The following is a 13,985-nucleotide window of genomic DNA, read 5'->3' as shown; positions in this document are numbered from 1 at the left end:
TACAAGAAGAAGGAAAAAAGCAGCACAAACCAGGCAAGATAAGGGCTGGAGGGTGTCCACAGATAACACACACTAGGAAGGATGCCAAACTCAGAGAGGAACTAGAGATATTTCCATGCTTTGTTTCCAGCATTGCCCGTATGCATGTCTGTCCTCTTATTCAGTTGTCACAGCTGCAGCCCATGAAGAGGATCAAGGCCCTCTCCTCCCAGTAGACCACATCTCTCCCTTATCCTCTCCTCCCTGCGTGCCCTAGGATGGAGAGGGGATGGGCCTGGGTCCTCCGCTGACTGCTCAGCCAGCCTCTGCCCTTCCCCAGCCTCCTCCACAACCTCCGGAGCCACACTTCCACTCCCTGTGGGCTGTTCCTCCTCTCCCTCAGTGTCAGTCTCCACCAGAGGCATGACAAACCCCTCCTCAAGCAGGAGACTCTGTACTACTGTTGGCGAACCTTTTCGGCACTGGGTGCTGAAACGGGAGCACGCATGCACGTGTGGGGGAGCGCTGGAAACCAGAAGAGCAGCTCCCTGGAGCGCATGCGTACACCAGCCAACTGGTCTTCTGGTTTCTGGCGCACAGGCATGCATGAAGACCAGCTGGCCAGCATGCGCAACTTGAAGCTCAGCCTTCCATTGTGGATATGCACGCCAGGAAGCTGCTCTTCCGGTTGTGCAGTGCTCCTGCATACACGAAGACCAACTGGTCAGAAGAGCCATGGGCGATGGCCGGTGTGCCCGGAGAGATGGTTCTGCGTGCCACTTCCGGCACATGTGCCATAGGTTCACCATCATGTCCTTCTACCATTCCTGAGAAGTGGCTCTCCAGTCTCCTTTTTTAAAATCTCCAGTGATGGGGCACTCATAGCTTCTGAAGGCAAGCTGTTCCATTGATTAATTGTTCTCAATGTCAAGAAATTTGTCCTTAGTTCTAGGTCACTTCTCTCCTTGATTAGTTTCTATCTGTTGTTGCTTTTCTTGCCTTTTGGTGGTTTAGAGAACAGGTTGGCCTCCTCTTCTTTGTGGCAGCCCCTCGAATATTGGAATACTGCTGTGAATGTCTCCCCTAGTCCTTCTTTTCACTAGACTAGACATTCCCACTCCTACAATCGTTCTTCATATGTTTTAGCCTCCAGCCCCCTAAATTATCTTTGTTGCTCTTTTCTTCATTTTTTTTCCAGAGACTCCATCCCCCCAGAAAGCAATCACTACCCTCTGTATCATTCTGCTCTGACTTACCTCAGTAACTGTAGCAGTGGTGGGATTCAAACATTTTTACTACCGGTTCTGTGGGTGTGGCGTGGTGGGCGTGGTGTGGCTTGGTAGGCATGGTTTGGTGGGCGTGGCAGGGGAAGGAGACTGTAAAATCTTCACTCCCACCTCACTCCTGGGGGAAGGGTACTGCAAAACCCCATTCCCTCCCCACCCCACTAACCTGCTTTCCAGCTCCATTCTCCTGTGCAGGGCAACAAAAGAAGACCCAGCTGATCAGCTGGGACTTGGGAGGCAGAGAATAGATGGGGGCGGAGCCAGTCAGAGGTGGTATTTGCCGGTTATCTGAACTACTCAAAATTTCCGCTACCAGTTCTCCAGAACTGGTCAGAACCTGCTGACTACCACTCCCAAACTGTAGTAAAACAACTATGATCACATCAGGATCTAATTTAATAATCCATTAATGTGGGACAATGCCTTTTGGCGCTATATATATATATATATATATATATATATATATATATATTTGTTGTAATCTTGCTGAACATCTTTCACTGGGTAGGCAAATAACAGTGATCAAACAAAGCTTATTTGCCATTGCTAATTACCCCCTGCAATGCATTACAAAACATTCTGCAAGATGTTGAAAAGTTGCCTGGAAAAGTGAAGCACTCACAATAAGGCTCGCATACATAATGAAGGTAATCCTTAGCTCACAATTTCTGGAAACTTACCAAAATTCTACAGTGCTGATGCGTTTTTTTGGAAGTGAACCATATTACTCTATGGTAGCTGAAAATCAGAAGGAGCACCTTTTCAGACTAATACATTTTATTAAAAGGCATAAGCTTGCATAGGCTTACCCCAAGGGGAAAAGAAAACTGCCCCTTTGATCAATATGGATAGCATTAACCATATTGATATAAAAAAAACAATTGCTACCAACTTGACTTCCATTGAGGACCTGTATACTGCACAAGTCCAAAAGAGGGCTGTGAAAATATTTACAGACCCCTCACATCCTGGACATAAACTGTTTCAACTCCTTCCCTCAATACGATGCTATAGAGCACTGCACACCAGAACAACTAGACACAAGAACAGTTTTTTTTCCCAAACACCATCACTCTGCTAAACAAATAATTCCTTCAATACTGTCCAACTACTGTATTTACAAAGTCTGCATTACTATTACTATTACTATTCCCATCCTTCCTTTCACCCATCTCCTCCCACTTGTGGTGTGGAACCAGGAACAGGGAGACCTAGGATCTGTTCCATCCTGAATCCAGAAAGCTCACTGGGTGACTTTGTTTCAGCCCATATTTCTTCCTACAGCCAAATATAGGGAGTGCTTTACACACTGCCTTGATTCCTGAATAAAAGCTATGATAGAAATAGAAAAAAAATATCTGAATCTGAAGATCTCGGAAGATACAAACGTACACTTTGAAGGGCAGCTGACTAAGACCATCAAAGGTTTGGCAACCGTTATGGATGAAATACACATGGTTCTTAAGAAGGTAAAGCTCTCTGTAATTCTTCTGCAAAATTTCCTGAGAATAGAAAAACCAGACTGTCTTAATTGGGTTATTGCAGCTTTTCACTAATTCACTGTCTTCTCTTTCCATAGGATAATGTGAAGACTGAAGATAAAGATCAAACATCCAAAGAAAACGGAGCAAACTTATGACAAACATGCTGCTTGCTGGGAGAAAAAAAAATGTTACATAATGTAATATAAATCATGAAACTGGAGTGTATGAAAGTGATGCATGTTTAATTTAGTAGTATAAATACTTTAGTCCGAGCAAGGTTGTATAAAGTTTTATAAATGTGTGAGCCTGATTCAAAAGATTGCTTGTAATTCACAGCCCTCGGTTTGTTAGACACTCCTTGAGTGAAAATAATTTTGCATTGCAAAATGTTTTAGGGTAAACTTGGTTATAGCTTGAATGCTAATAAAGTTCATCAACTTCATGAAAAATAGCAAGTATTTAATTACAAAGTTTCCTTTTAAAATTTAGTGCAAACATTTTTCATTATTTATAGAGATGTCATTCTTAGGTTTTATTTCAGACTATTTAGGGTTTTTTAATTAAAAAAATTGGGTATATAAATCATAGCATGCTGCTTAATTTTGCCAGTAAAGATTTTTAAATACAAAAAAACAAAAGAAAAAAGAAATAGAAAAAAATATATACATCTCTCTGTCTACTTCAAGAGATTTTGTTCTTGCTATTCTATTTTGTGTTGGCATTTCTCACACATCTTTTCACCCTTGTTGTTCCTGCCAATTTTTCATTTGGCCTTGTCCCAGTGGGATTCAAATTTTTTTTACTACCGGTTCTGTGGGTGTGGCTTGGTGGGCATGGCAGGGGAAGGATACTGCAAAATCTCCATTCCCATCCCACCCCACTAACCTGCTTTCCAGCTCCGTTCTCCTGTGCAGGGCAGCAAAAGAACACCAAGCCAATCAGCTGGGACTTAGGAGGCACAGAATAGATGGGGGCGAAGCCAGTCAGAGGTGGGATTTGCTGGTTCTCTGAACTACTCAAAATTTCTGCTACTGGTCAGAACCTGCTGAATACCACCTCTATTTTGTCCCTGTAACTCTGGGGCTCTCTCACACATCTTCTTGGACTCCTCTCTGTAGCTACTGGTGACCAGGGTCTCTAAAGATCCAAGGCTACCAATAGTATCACCTTTTTCTTCAGAAGAAACTGGGCTCAGTGTATGAAAGAATAATGTATTTAAAACAAAGATAGAAGCCAGGGATATAATTCCAGGTTAGTTTTCTCCTTCATATACTAAGTTTTCGCTCGGAGAGAGTTATGTTAAATAATGATGATAATAATTATCAATTATCAAGCAACCGAGGAAGAAAAGATCAGCACCTATTTGACAAGATGATTTTGGAAAACTGCAAGAAAAGGGAGACCAACTTGAATGTAGCTTGGTTTGATTTCCAGAAGCCAGGCCACATGACTGGATAATCATGTGCCTAGAAATAACAGGAGTCAGTAGAAATATCAGGAGCTTTGGGCAAAGATCAACGGCACAGTGGAAGGCACAGTAGCTGGTCAATGGGGATAGACTGTGTGTCATTGCACAATCAATTGCAAAAGGCACCTTTCAATTAGAACAGCTTACATTCTGCAATGATACCTTTAATACTATTAAACAAAAAACATCCTTGAGAAGGACTGCACAGTGGATAAAAATGCCAAATCTACTCTAAACATCTGGCTGACTGTGTGACCAACCATAATAATAATAATAATGTTGTATTCTATAAAAATAGCATCCTCAAACTCCTCTCATTTAGAATAAGAATCTATTTTATAACCTCAGAACTTTTCATACGAATAGCAATAGCACTTAGACTTATATACCACTTCACAGTGCTTTACAGCCCTCTCTAAGTGGTTTACAGAGTCAGCATATTGCCCCCAACAATCTGGGTCCGCATTTTACCAACCTTGGAAGGGTAGAAGGCTGAATCAACTTTGAGCCGGTGAGAATCGAACTGCCAAACTGCTGGCAGCCAGCAGTCAGCAGAATTAGCTGCAGTACCGCATTCTAACCACTGCGCCACCACAGCTCTTTAACCTGCATCTTAGATGGTACCATGGCTGATGGGCCTAATCTCCTGGACTCCATTTCTGTGATTTTTCATCTAAATATTGCCACTCTTCTTTCATTAGTCTGCCCACGCACAGCGATATACCCAGTGCCCTTCAGCTATGTGGAATTTCGACTTCCAACAACTTATCCTGGATAACTGGTGGCCACCCTGCCTGTGAATGACTAGAAATTTCATTGCACGCATCTGGAAGGCACCAGCCTGGGAAGATGTGTTCTGCTTTCAAATTCTGCCATCTGTTTGTTGTTCCTAAAATACATGATTAATTAAGAGGGGGAGAAATCAATGTTCTTAGAGGATGAGTAATAACAATAATGGCAATATTTTATTATGTCATGAGCTTTGTGGGTACTGAAGAGCAGATGTTAAGGGGAAGGAGGTACATCCTTCCCTCTCCAACTCCCCCCCAAAATAAGCAGGGCGGAAGATAATTAGTCTTCTACCATAAGCACGATTTATTCCAAGGTTATTTACCCCAGAGCTTAGTCAGCAAATTACATAAAAAGAAAAGGAAAGGGTCAAAATTAGACGAGCACAAATAAATATATGCTGTTATCTATCTTAATATCTATCAATCCCCTGCTAAAACCTTGATTTTAATTACAAAACTCTGCAACAATGTAAATTATTAAAATATCTATCAGGAAGCAGAAAGTTGACATAGGAACAGTCTGATTGTCCAGGAACTGCTACTCCATGGAAAAAGAAAACATTGACAGAATTCCATATAATAAAACCCTTAATATAAAAGAAGATGCTTTGTTGGTTCTATCTCTTACGTGCTGCAAGGGAAGAGGTCTGAAAGTTTGCAATATCTACCCTGTAACTGTAGCAAGTGCTCGACTTATGTCCATGGTTGAGCCTGGAATTACAATTGTGAGTCATAAGGCAAAGTATCACAGGAGCGAACCTGATTTTTAAACTTTTTTTTTTTTTTGTGGCGGTCATTAAGGAAATATTGTGGTTGTTAAGCAAACCCATTTTACCCAATTTTTTTGTTGGAAACTAGAAGTAAATGCCGAAAACTGGCAGAAAATGTCAAAAATGGTGGTCACAATTCTGCAGGATGATAGGTATGTCCATAAGGGCAAGCCAATTGCCAAATGCCCAAAATGTGATCACTTGGTTGTGTGCACGTGGGTGTGGCTTTGGGAGGAGTCCACTATAACTTTATGTGATCATTAAGTGACTGGTCATAAGTCAAAAACTATCTATAGTGGTTAAGGTTCCAGATTAGAAACCAAGAGACCATAAGTTCTAGTCCTGCCTTAGGCACGAATGCCAGCTGGGTGACTTTGGGTCAGTCACTCTCTATCAGCCCTAGGAAGAAGAAGACATGGGCAAACAGCTTCCAAAGTTCTTGCATCAAAAGATTTGGGTTTGGTAACCAGCAATTATCCCAAAGGTGATTTTTCAGGAGGCAACTGGACTTTCTGGTTTTTCTTTGAAGATGTTTCACTTCTCATCCAAGAAGCTTCTTCAGCTCAACGTCTTCAAGCAAAAACACGAAAAGTCCAGTTGCCTCTTGAAAAAGCACCTTTGGGATAACCATGACATGGATGACTGAGAACCTCCATAAACTTTTAACCAGAAATTAGTTCAAATTTGGGGCATTAAGTTCCAAAATTCAGAAGGTCTTTATCTTTGGCCAGGTTTAACGCCTCCCAAAAGCTGTTTCTACGGTATAGTATGCCATACCATCCTCTCCAATTTTTTTAGCTACTTTAGGGTGTGTTTCTCTTTTTTATTTTATTTAAGTGTGATTTTTGTTTTATTTGCTGGTCTATGACCAAATAAAACCTGATTGATTGATTGATTGATTGATTGATTGATTGATTGATTGACTGAAACTATAGCACAGCTCAGTTTAGCCTGATAAAGGTTGTGTAAAATGGTCTGAGAAAGCCCATAAAAAAAGAACTTCATCTTAAGGGACTTCTTGAGAAGAGCACTCCAGCAGACCAGTAATCCATTTAAGCCAATAATGAAATATTACTAGTCTAATTCTGGTTTTTACTCTGATCAGCCCTGTTTCTACCTAAGAGCTGCATTTGAGATACGCTGTGGAGTAGCAAATATGGAGTTACGGAATTTGGGCTGAACAGGTTCCAGAGACTAAAATTAGACTATGGCCTGATAGCTGCTCCAAATAATAGTTGTGTTAAAGCCTTGTGTGTGATGATATCGTAGAATTGATTGGTAGTTCATTGGGCCAGACTACAATGTAATCAGCTCAATTGTCTTGCACAGATCCATCCATGGTCTGCACCAACACCATTTGGATTCTAAACTTACGATCCATGGAACATTTCATGGGAATGTATCTCTAGGCACTAAACAAGAAAAACATGAATTCCATCAAAACTACGTGGCAAGAATCCTTTTCTCAGAACTACAAGTTGCACAGTTCCCACCAAAATTATCACGCAGGATGAATGGCATTTATCAGTTATCAGATATGTCCAAGAAAGAATTCAACAAAGCAGAATATAATAATACAGCATTTTTCAATTGTCAAGTGATCTAAAGAGTTCTCACTCACCACCCACGATGAACAGAAGGGGAAAAAAATCCATAGAACTGATTCTTTTTTTTCCTAGTGTTTATAGATCTGGAATATTTACATCCACATTTTTCACATAATACTTCATGGCGGCGTTCCAGTATAACATGCTTGTCAGAATGGAGGGCAGGGGAGAATATTACTGGATAGCCCTAACTTTTAGATTCTATCTATTTAGATCAAATTATATAATTGTTTTCAACAGAGAGGGAAACCTTATTCCTAACTTAATTCCCCTTTGTAGGAACAACTGTTGAGTATGCCACTGTAAGACTGGTTTGCACAAATACGTTATCCTACTATATCAACTAATCTTTGAGATTTACTAAAAGTTGATTCCAAGGTTTTGGAGGGAACCCCACCATGTTATAAACTTTGGCAATCTCATGTACTTTGGGCTGTTTATTTTAACCCCCAAGGATGCTATCTGGAGGAGACACACTTTCTGCTGGTCTCAGGATGTGGATCTCTGACTGAAACAGTAATCCTCCAAAGATTGGGACTCATTCATCCCCAGCTAAAAAAGTTCTTCAGAATGAATTCTGCCTGAAACCCAAAGGAGGCACTGCTCTATGACCATGAATGAACTCATGGTCCAACTATGTGTAAACTGGCTTCATCTGCTCATGTGATTGATGAGGTGAAAAATGATGGTATGTAACCATCAGCAAAGCTAACAGACATTACCAAGGGAGAGTGGAGTGGTGGGAATTTTCCTGTGATTGGCTTGGAGTAGTAGCCAATCTTCGGAGCTCTGTAGGTGGTCCTGCCAATTTCTGGCACTGCAATTATTTATGCCTTGTCCCACCTCCTCAGAGATTTTGTAAACAGATCATCTCTTCTTTCATTGTTAATCTCCACTAACCACCCCCCATGAGGTTCTTAGCAATAGTTCTTCTTCCTCTTAGGAAAGCGTTGCCAAGGCATTGTTTCTCTGTGTCCCATATTAGTTTCCAAAATAACATCTGCGAACAAGGAATCTGGATGGCAAACTCAGAGCAATCTCTTCTCACAGCTGGCTAGCAAGCGAGAAGCAACTAAGGTGCCTCTTACTAGCTGCCTAATCCCATTTGTTTTCCCATTTCTCTGATCCACTCTCAAGGCTGTGTATTTGGCTTCTGCTGCTAGCAATTGTCTTTCTGGATATTTTATTGAATCACATTGTCTTCAAATTATACACTTCATGTGCTGCTGCTGGCTGTTTTCAATTTGGCTACTATCAATCCTGAAAGCTTCCAGTCACCGGGCGTGAAGTTGCATCAGTTGCATAGCGAAGTCACTGATGTGCTGAATCTCTTCTTTTTTAAATAAAAGTGGCACCCAGAATCTGACCGAAATTGTTACGCTCCTAAGCTTTCTAAAAATATTATTCATTGTGCATTGATTACATTTCCATCCCACCTAAAAGTGGTCTATATTGTTCACCTCCACTCAGGTTTCACCTCAGAGCCACCCTTGCGAATTAGGTTAGGTTGAAATTAATCTAAAGTTCCTTAGAACAAGGATCTCCAACCCTGGCAACTTTAAGCCTGGCGGACTTCAACTGCCAGAATTCCCCAGCCAGCAAAACTTTGCTGGCTGGGGAATTCTGGGAGTTGAAATCCGCCAGGCTAAAAGTTGCCAGGATTGGAGATCCTTGCCTTAGGATCACCAGGCTAAGTGACCATTTCAATTTGGCAGATATTCCCAGCCCTGGCTTAGCATATGAAAAAGTAAAGCCCATTGTAGGAAAATCCCACATGCAACTGACTTCCATAAAGATAAGTTGGATATCTAGAAAGGGGTTAACGTAACTCTTAAGGAGTTACGCTCCTAATGAATTGCTCAAAGTAGCTATCTATTTCAGAGAGGGAGCAACATAAAAGAGGATAATCTAATTTCAGGCTGTCTAGGAAAGTTCAGGCAAACTATCAAAACCAGACGGGAAATCCCAAACACCAGAGAATTGGAGAGAACCAGAAGAATTCTCCCGCTTTTGGGCACTCAAGAGATACTTTATCCAGTGCATCGTTTGTATAAAAGCATCCCACCAGGGGACACACACAAAAAAAACAACAAACCTGACTTTGTACAGAGGCAACAGGCTGTTAGTATACATATGTGAAAATGAAAAGAGCACAAACCTCAGCGAGCAGTTGGTCAACCCTTCCCAAAATAGCTGTCTCCATTTGGTCTGCGGAGAGGCAGGCGGCCGGGAGCGGAGTGGATCTGTCCGCCTCCAAATGAGAAACCCTGGACTGCAGATCTGATGTCCTGAAGTACAGCAAGAGGCTCAGCACCAGAGAAAGGAAAGAGATCCCAGGCAGCCCCGAGTTCAGCAGCAGAGGTACCCTACAGCATCTTTCTCCATCTCCTCCCGTCCTGGGAGGCGCGAGGCTTAAGCCAGTCTCCAAGCGACCAGGAGCAACCCCTTGCCAGCTCTTCTCTTCTACCACCATTCCTTCCCTGGCCTGAGAGGCAATAAATAAATAAATAAGGAACAAATAAATAAAGCAGGGGGCTCTTCCTCTCAGACGCCCAGGATCCGAGATCCAGGAAACGGCACCACCATCCAAAACAAGCTCCCAGAGCCACTGAAGAAAGGACAGGTAGCAAACCACCAAAAATAAAAAATAAAAATAAAAAAATGGATGTAGAACCAAGTGGTGGGGAAGGAATGGATCTGTGTGTGTGTGTGTGTGTGTGTTTTCCCAAAGAGGGGAGGAAAAAAAAAAGTTCAAACTTCAGAAAAGTTCTTTTTAAGAAGACAGTTGGATCAAAGTTGCTGTTTTTGCATTTCTCCTTTAAAGCTTTTTTGATTGTTGCCGATTGTCCTCCTCCCGCTCTCTTGGTCAGATCCTGTGTGGAATAAGCAACAGTCGGTGCGTGAAGGTCCCCATTAGAGAGAGGTAATTCTCAACTGATTGCACATTGCAGTGTGACTGTTCCTGATTTCTCTGTAACATGACACTCTCTCTCACACACACACACACACTCGCACACACACAGGCACACACTCGCACACGCTGTCTCCGATGAGTTGGCTGCACGCTGTTTCCCAAAGCAAGCTCTCCTGTTCCCTCTGCAATGATTTATTTATTTATGCAAAACCGCTGGGTGGGATTTTGATTCTCTGGCTCCTGCCTACTGCAAAGCCCACCAGTCCCTAAAGTGTCGTTCATCAGTCCTTTGAAGAAGGACTTACTGCAGTCATTTATAGCTGCAAATAAGCCACGGTAAGGATAAAGGGGGAAAGGTTTAGGCTGCAGCAGGTCCCCTTCTCACAATCATGGGCCTGATATCGGGTTAGGTAAAATTACATGGCCACATCTGAATGTTCCTTATTGCCACAGAAGGCTTTAACACCTGAGATTTTAATTTTCTGACACCAATTGAGAAGTAATGAACTTTGGCCAGTGCATCTGCATTTTCAGTCTGATTTACCCCAAATGATTTACCCCATCTTTTGTATACTCTGCAATCTTTTGGCACGTTGGCATTTCATACCCATGAGGGAAATTATTAATCCAGACTCCAGCATTTAATGAGCAACACAGAGATGTAGGGTCTGCATTTATGGGGCTTTCTGCTGAAATCAGCATAAATATAGTTCTCGAATAAATTCTGGGTAAGATTAAAGAATGGATTCTCTGTTATGCTAACCATGTCAGGGTTCACAGGAAGATCCATAATCCTGTTCCAAACATTTCTCTGATCAAAATAATACTGGTAACTGCCAGCCTGCTGACTGATTTTACCAAAGTATAGCCATTGTATGCAGGGGTGGGATTCAAATTTTTTAACAACAGCTTCTGTGGGCGTGGGTTAGTGGGTGGGCGTGGCTTGGTGGTCATGTGACTGGGTGGACGTGGCTTGGTGGTCATGTTACTGGCTGGGCATGGCCAACTCAACATCACTCACATCGAGCCGTGCATCTCCTTACCTGGCCTCTCATGACTGTGGGGATGCTGCAACAGTCGTAAGTGTGAAAAAGGGTCATAAGTCACTTTTTTCAGTGCCATTGTAACTTTGAATGGTCACACCACACAAGCAAAGCACCAGCAAAGGAGGGGAAAAAAACTCCAGAGAAGTTCCTGAGGCAGGAAGTCTAGTCCTGCCAAGAATGTAATAAGGGTTAACGGAGAGGCAATTTCTGTAAGCAACACCAGAATGTTTCCTTCCTGCCTTCCTTACAGGATTAGGCCAGTAATTTCTTCTAACAACCGGTTCTCCGAACTGCTTAGAATGTTAACAACCGGTTTGAGCAAATAGGTGCGAACTGGTAGAATCCCACCCCTGATTGTATGCTTGGATAGGAGGAAGATGAATATACTGAATAGAGAAAGCTATTCCATGCATTAACAGATTTTTAAATGCAATTTATGCAGAGACAGATTGTGTATGTGGAATGACAGATTGTGGAATGTGACATAACCTTGGCACCTTTAACTTTAACTGGGTCCTAGTGCTTAGACCCGGATAGCGAACCTATAGCATGCATACAGAGCCATTTCTGCCTGCCTGTGAGAGGTCGCCCAGAAGAGCCCCACTGTGCATGTGCCCTCCCCACCAGCTAGCTGATTGTCAGGTATCTGCCGTAGATGCGCTGGGGGAGATGCGTGAGGGGAAGATGTGTGCACATGTGCAGGGGTAGGGTGCACGTGGAAGGGTCACACATGTATGCGTGGGGCGGGAGGGTCATGCATGCATTGCATCATGGGTGCAGGCATGTGAGCGTGAGCGCCAGAGGTGGAATTCAGCAGGTTCTGACCAGTTCTGGAGAAGCGGTAGCGGAAATTTGGAGTAGTTCAGAGAACCAGCAACTCCCACCTCTGACTGGAGATTTTACAGTATCCTTCCCCTGCCACGCCCACCAAGCCACGCCCACAGAACCGGTAGTAAAAAAAATTTGAATCCCACCACTTGCGAGCGCACTTTGGGCACACGATGTGGAAAAGGTTAGCCATCACTGACTTAGACTAAGTTGAAGCTACACACAAATGGCTTTCCCAATTGCCCACCAAAATTGTGGACATGGAAACTCAGTGAACGGTTTCTCCAAACTTCTCAGGCAGTTCTTCACTTTAGCAGTCACAAAAGCGCCATTACTCCCCCCCCCCCCCACAAAAAAAGAACCCTCGAAAGGGGAAGGGGGAGAATTTATTCCTCAGGGTTTCACTTGGGTTTGACAGAAGTCTAAGAGAGCCAGAGAGGCTCCAGACTGCTGGGGAGATGTTTGTAAAAATGAAAGACAGAATGTTCATGTTCAGCCCTCGGCCACCTCACAATGAAATGCTTGCAGGAACAGCACGTTCCCTTCATCCAAATCTTGGAGAAAACCTCCTCTTTTGAAATAATTGCAATAGCATTGCTTTCCTTTTCTTTTGACAAATGAAATGAAAATGAAAGGAAATGTAGCAGAAGGCAAGGGAAGTAAATCATCACGGAGTTAACCGAAGGAAAACCTCTGTTGCCTACATTATTATTTTTTTGGCTTCAGTTTTTATAACTTTGGTGGTCTCCTAAAAAATTAGTTGAGAGATGTCCCCCAAACATGGAAATATGGGTGGAAATATGGCAGGAAGAGGTTAATAATAATAATAATAATAATAATAATAATAATAATAATAATAATAATAATAATATTCATCGCACAGTCAGCCAGGTGTTGAGACTGAGTTTGGCATTTTTGTCTACCTATCGGGTCCTTACCAAGGACCTGGGATAGGCAAATCTGGATGTTTGATGGCATTACCATTATTATTAATAATAATAATAATAATAATAATAATAATTATTATTATTATTATTATTATTATTATTATTATTATTATTATTATTATTATTGAATAATAATAATAATTGAATTTATAGTGCCACCTATTTGTCCATGGCAACTTACAAAATATAAAATCACATTTAAAACAATAAAACTAATAAAAAAGAATCAAATAAATTAATATAATAAAATCACCCCCCCAACACCTTCCGCCCCAGCGACAGGAGATCACATGAACTATTTGATGGGCTCCATCCCGTTCTGGGTTCCCCAGGCCTGCTGGCAGAACAAGGTTTTCAGCCCCTTCTGGAAGAGCATTATAGTAGGGACTGTTCTAATCTCTGGCAGAATGATGTTCCAGAGAGAGGAAGCCACCATGGAGAAGGCCCTTCTTCTGGGTTCCACCAGGTGTATCTTCCTTGGGGATGCGACCCACAGCATTCCCTTCCTCCCTGCTCTAATGGGTCGGGTAGATGTGACCGGCAAGAGACGGTTCCTCAGATAACCTGGTCCCAAGTCATGAAGGGCTTTCAAGGTGACAACCAGAACCTTTAAGAGGCATACAACTGAAACAATGAGAAAGTTTTGAAGCTGTCTTGGGTCTTACATTTCTTTTCCAGACCTTTGCATTCCTGTGCTGTGACTCAGAAATTTTTCTCTTCTCTTCTCTTCTCTTCTCTTCTCTTCTCTTCTCTTCTCTTCTCTTCTCTTCTCTTCTCTTCTCTTCTCTTCTCTTCTCTTCTCTCCTCTGTTCTGTTCTATTCTATTCTATTCTATTCTATTCTATTCTATTCTATTCTATTCTAC

The 13,985-nt window shown here is 42.2% G+C and overlaps 1 long non-coding RNA gene across 1 annotated transcript in view; it reads right to left on the bottom strand.

The window, feature by feature from the left end:
• LOC148125760 (uncharacterized) overlaps positions 1 to 10,393 on the bottom strand; it is a 70,835-nt gene extending 60,442 nt beyond the window's left edge. The window contains exon 1 of the long non-coding RNA XR_015743415.1: positions 9,544 to 10,393. This is a non-coding gene — a long non-coding RNA (uncharacterized LOC148125760). The remainder of the gene's footprint in view (positions 1 to 9,543) is intronic.
• Between the last annotated feature and the right edge of the window lie 3,592 nt (positions 10,394 to 13,985).

This window comes from Pseudonaja textilis, chromosome 4 (genome assembly GCF_049901715.1).
Source record: "Pseudonaja textilis isolate UNSWEBS1 chromosome 4, rPseTex1.2, whole genome shotgun sequence".
NCBI classification, from domain to species: Eukaryota; Metazoa; Chordata; class Lepidosauria; order Squamata; family Elapidae; genus Pseudonaja; species Pseudonaja textilis.
This window is presented reverse-complemented; position numbering and strand designations above follow the sequence as displayed.